Source organism: Aegilops tauschii, chromosome 1 (genome assembly GCF_002575655.3).
Source record: "Aegilops tauschii subsp. strangulata cultivar AL8/78 chromosome 1, Aet v6.0, whole genome shotgun sequence".
In the NCBI taxonomy this organism is placed as follows: domain Eukaryota; kingdom Viridiplantae; phylum Streptophyta; class Magnoliopsida; order Poales; family Poaceae; genus Aegilops; species Aegilops tauschii.
This window is the reverse complement of record NC_053035.3, coordinates 121,799,113-121,805,047: the sequence shown is the minus strand read 5'-3', so window position 1 is coordinate 121,805,047 and position 5,935 is coordinate 121,799,113.

The following is a 5,935-nucleotide window of genomic DNA, read 5'->3' as shown; positions in this document are numbered from 1 at the left end:
GAGGGGCCGAGTGGAGGGAGACTATGAAGGAATGCACAAGTGCGAGATCGATATTTAGAGAGAGGGGGCGAACACGTGCGCTGTTGCGCGCAGTGGCGGAGCCATGAAAAATAAATGAGCTAGGGGGCCAAGCATTGCTAATCCTTTACGAGGAGGGTCAATTCATGAACTAACCATTTTTAGCAGCAATTGTCTAATGATCACATTCATATTAGCCTTGATATATAGTGATGTTAGGGGGGGAGGGGCAGGGCCCTTACTGCCCCCTGTCTTCGCCATTGTGCACACGTCTGAGAGATGAAGCGGAAGGCATGGATGATGAGAGGGGGACGTTGGATATATAATTAATGTGGGTGTATTAGCTATATATGTTAATCCTATATAGAGAGGTATAGATTGATCGATGTGGACGTGGGAAAGAGGGTGAGACCTCACTGGATATATCGATTGATCGGTTTGTGTGGAAAACTATGAAAGACCTAGCTATATACACACATACATAGAGGAACACCGATCGTTGCGCATGCACGCGTGAGAGATAAAGAATGCCCGATATGATGGAGAGGGGGGTGTGTGTGGGTGTGTGCCTTCATGGGAGACCGACCTGAAGAAAAAGATTGTATGCGTGCGATGGATAATGCCGACTGGTAGTGTGTGTGCATGCATGCACGAGAAAAAGTTAGTGGTACAATTATAAAAGAGAAGACTACTGTGTGGGTGTAAAAGAATATGTGAGGTCATAATCAATGTAAAGTTGAATTCAAATATTTGAATAAGAGATCCTGATGTTTGAAACCCATGCATGCATGAATATAACGGAGATCTGCGCGGTGTGTTTTGGAAACGAGCATGTTGTAATGTATACACATTGAACAAGGTCAGACTGATTTGAATTTGAGATACCGATGGCAGACATCATTTGGCAACGTCGCATCCGTGCATGGACACACTATTCTAATTGGAGATGATGGGCGGCTTTTGCATCACATATCTATATCTATACCCCTATATATATATTATATTTTATATTTTCTTATATTGTGTGCGGGTAACTTTAACGTTGAAAGATGGTCGTTGGATGAGGCAAATCCGATGGTCCAAAGATGGAAAATTTGAGCACTACTGGCTGTTGGATATCATCTAGATTCCACCAGATTTTGCCACATGTATAATCTAGAAGACTCCATGGTTGAACTTAAGCATAATGCACAAACATCAAAACACAAGCACTTCTTATTTATTCTAGAATTTTCCGTATCAGAATTGCCCAAATGTTTTTGTACATGATTTGCCATTATTTGTTTTTACTTTATGTCTTACGGCGCACAATTCCATGAATCTTAAAATAGATTAGCTTTCTTATAAAAACTAGATGATTTTGAATGAAATGAACTATAAGAATTAAACGAACATCTACATCATGCATATATGACTCAAAGCTTGCATGCTATAATGTGGTATTTATTCATAATTTGGTTGCCAAATCTCATGCGTGCAATGCACGTGTACCTTACTCTAGTCTAAATGGTGTTTGTGTGTGTTGTGCGTGTTGAGATGCAAATTGTCTTTTTTTTTGGTACACGTTAAGCTTGTTCTTCCGAAATTTCAAGCGGCGCCTTGTTATGCCAAAAATTCAAGCTAGCGTCTCTGTCTATCGTGCTGCGAAACTCCTGCATCTTCAACCCGCGCCTTGTTAGCCCGAAATATTTAAGATATATCTTTGTCTTGTTGTGCTCCGACAACTCCCTCCATCTCAACCCGCGCCTTGCTATTCCGAAATTACAACACGCGCGAAAACTCCCACCTCCTGTGAAATCCCGACACGCGAAATGCCCGTGGTACCCCTGAACCGAAAGAACCACCTCAAATCGGTGGGGGGTACTTTCGTAACTTACCCCACATTTCGGACAAGCGCGTCTCGAAGCCATGGTTCCCCACTGCCATCCCATCCGCCCACCCATTCGTACACCGAGGCCGCGAAAACCTGCGACGAAACCCCACACCCTGCTCCGTCCGCCACCCAGCCGGAGCCTCTTCCCCGACGACGTTGTCCACAGCAACACCTCGACGTCCCTCATCCACCGTACCGGATGAGGATCCGTCGTCGATCTCATCGTCCCGCCGGTTCAGCCACCCCGTCCTCCACCCCAAGGAGCTGCCCCGACGTTCCCCTCGTCTTTCGCGGCACCTCCATTCCCACACCGCCGTCTTCACCTGCACCACCGGAAGAGCATCATCATCATTGTTTCCTTGGATGAAGTTGCGGCCTAATCGGTGCCACCAAAGAGGTTGTACACTAATCGCCGCATTTTCTTCTTGATTCGATCTCACGGTGCTGCCGGGGCTCGGTCCCGAGCCGACACGGCGCGGCTCCATCCACGGCGGCGTCGCCGACCACTTCCTCCACGGCGGCGTCGCCGGCCACTTCCTCCACGGCGTCGCTCCCTTGGTGGCGACGTCCACATCAGTAGGAGCTGCTGCTGCTTTAGGTCTCGCTCGTGCTGCTGCTCTGCTCTTGCTCTCGGTCCCCTGCCTGGTCTGCACTTGCTATTGCTCTTGCTCGTGCTGCTGCTCTCGCTCTTGCTCTTGCTTGCGATGCTGCTCCCATTTAGCTACACTTCAATCGACTGAATCGACTTTTGGGTCGGTCGATTTTCAGGGGGTGGGGGGCTCGCCGGGGTGAAGGAAGAACCAGCCGCAGCGGGGAGGGGGGCTCGCCGGAGAGGTACCCCACTATCTATCTTAGGGTTCAGGATGGGGGCGGTCGTCGCCGGCGGTGGCGGGGCGTTGGCGGGGCGGTGGCGTGGGGATCGCCGGAGAAAAAGCTCGGCACGGGGAGGGCCTAGAGGGATGGCCGGGGCGGCGGCGGACTGGTGGTGGGGAGTGTTTTCGGGGCGGCGCACCGCCGGCCGCGGGCGGCAGGGGGCTGCTGTTTGGCCGGTGGTGGCTGGCGGCTCAGGGGGGTGGAGGTTGAAGATGAACCGCAGGCCCTTGATTTCGTATCCAACGGCTACAAAATTGACTGACCAGAGATGAAAAAGTCAGTCGACCGACGTGTAGCCTCACCTTGCTAGTGCGTTCAGCTTCGCCAGCAAAATTCAGTTTCGACAGCAAAATTCAGTTTCGACAGCAAAATTCAGTTTCAACAGTTAAGTTCAGTTTCGACAGTTAAGTTCAGTTTTGACAGTTAAATTCAGTTTCGACAATTAAGTTCAGAGATGAGCGGCTAATGTATTTTACATCTAGCACTTTGTGGTTATGTATTTTACGTCATGTATTGGAGATGCTATTAGAATTCCACTCATGTTAACGTTGTTCGTTGTCTCTCTTGTCCTGCTTCAGCCTTGGCGTCGTACAACTCACCGGAGCTACTCCAACGATGAAACCCTCCATCACAGCGGAGCAGTACGTCGTGCTCCATCTCCATACGCCTAAGATCTTCTTCCCCTCCTCCGACAGCAAAGTCAGCCGGAGCATCCTCACCGGCCAACCCAATCACGCTGAGATCGACATGGCTTCGCCAAAGAGGTTGTACACTTGTTGCATCTCTTTTTTACTCTACATGTTATATATATTTTCCACTGAGCACTCGTAGTAACAGGAAATACGATTATTTTATCCTACTATATGACAAGCAGTGAGGTACCAGGCAACTTAGCTATCCGTGATGGACTCTCTTGAACGCCATCATTATTTATCTCTGCGCGTTCGAGCTGTGCATTTGTCGATGGGCCTGGGAGTTGAGCTAGTATGGCAGTGGCCTGGGTCCAAAGTAATAGAAGTAGCACAAAAACATTTTTTTAGTGTAGGATTTTCCTTGCTCAAGCCTGCCTACTAGAATCGCCAGTGCTTGAAAGGAAAAGTGAATGAAAAACATCGGAATTGGAAAGTTTCCTATGGTACTACTTTTCATGAATTTGGTGCAAAGGAATGGAGCAAAGGAAAACTGTAGGATTTGTTCCTTTAGTGTCTCCTTGAAAGAAAAACCGTAGGAATTCTAATTTCCACTTCTCCTCCTTTTCATATTCCTATTCATCAAGCACAAGACTAAGAGATAGTAGCATAATAGCATTATAACTGTACATTTTCTTGTGGTTTGACTTAATCTCACCATGCTTTTTTGCATCCTGTGATCTTCCAATTGTTGTGAATCAAACACCCACATTGGCAGAAATCCTGTGTTTTTAAATTCTCTGTTTTGCACGTGCATTCCTATCCTATTCCTGTCTATTTCCTATCCCTGCATTGTTAGAATCCTCAAATTCAAACAAGCCCTTACTCAATTACTTCTGTTACAGATTTGTGTCAAAGAAAACCTTGTGTGGTTTGTACTGCTCCTGCGGCGCTGTGTTCCACCCCAGCTCAGCTGCTCCAACAACGGAAGGGTTCACCACAGCAGGGATCCGCTCTCCAGACTGTCTTTCGCCGCCTCAGATCTTCTTCCCCGCCGCCGGCAGCCACGGCAACTGCATTACCATCATCAACTGAGCAGATGACCTTGAGGACTACACGGGTCCGCAAGAGAGGTCGCACTCTTCCGTGTCTGCTTACGTTATGCGTCGCTTAATATGATGACATGCTACATTATCGTCGTGTTCACCTATTAGACTCCGAGTCAGGTCCAAACTAATGCTGAAACTTGAGTTTTTAAATGGTTGTGGGGTACATATTGGGGCAGCAATCAGTACTACCTGTCTACTATCTGGTTAATCTCCGGTGTCTACTATGAGTTTCATGTTGGGTGCAAACAAACATTAAAGGAGCCATTATCTGTATTTTTTAATTAAAGCTATTATCTGCTTGCTATCATTGGTTTTGGGTCTATCCACAGTTTGCTACCATCACTCCGGATTTGTGCATGCACTCCTTACATAATCTCACTATGTTTTATTCCTATGCATGCCAGTTATTGTACACAATGGAACTGATCATGTAGAGCAAAAGAGACGAGCCTTGCGTGGCAATAAAATTTCATGCAGACGTCGTTCCATGGTGGGCGCAAAGGCAGCCCCCCCTCCACCCATTTCGGATCGTAATCAAGAGGAAGATAACTGTTCTGAGGGGGATTCAGAAGGAGAAGACCACTCCTATTTACCCCATGAGGTCTTCTCTCTAACTTGGCATGCTGATGTTGGTAATATCATGCATATGGTGCCTTGCATTGCTTACTGTATACATTAAAGATGTCATCAGCTTAGTTTAGACATGTTTTGTGGCAATGCCATCTGTTTAGTTTCTTTATCATATATGTGAATCATGCAATGCCATCTTGTCTAGCCAGGCATCATATATGTGAATTTTGCAATGCCACCCTGGTTAGCCAGTCATCTTATATGTGAATTATATCATGCCATCATTTTTTTATTACGTGTTAAATTTGTCAACAATTTTAGTACATTCAATTACTCTTCCTGTGCATCAGCCATTCGGCACGGTCATGGAAAAATCTGGAGTGGAAACAAGGTCTTCAGAGCAGACAATGCTATCTGACGAAGCGCATGTCTTGCTGGTTACCGATAGCTCCTCAGAGGAGGATTCGGAGATAGATGACCAGTCATATTCCCCCCCCCCCCCGAGGTGCATGCCCTAACTTGGCAGGGTTATGTTGCTCATATCGTGTGTATGGTATCTTGCATTGCTATGTCATTTGCTTAGTTTAGACATGCTTTGTGTGAATGCCACCTGTTTAGTGTCTAATTACCATATATGTGAATTATGCAATGCCATCTTGTTGCAAGACATTATATATGTGAATTATGCAATGTTATCTTGTTGCAAGGCATTATGTATGTGAATTATGCAATGCCATGCTGTTTAGGCAAGCGTCATATATGTGAATTATATCATGCCGTCCTTTTTTTGTATTTCTCATTGCTTTTGTCGACAATGTTTGTATATTCAACTGCTCTTCCTGTGCATCAGCCATTTGAATTGG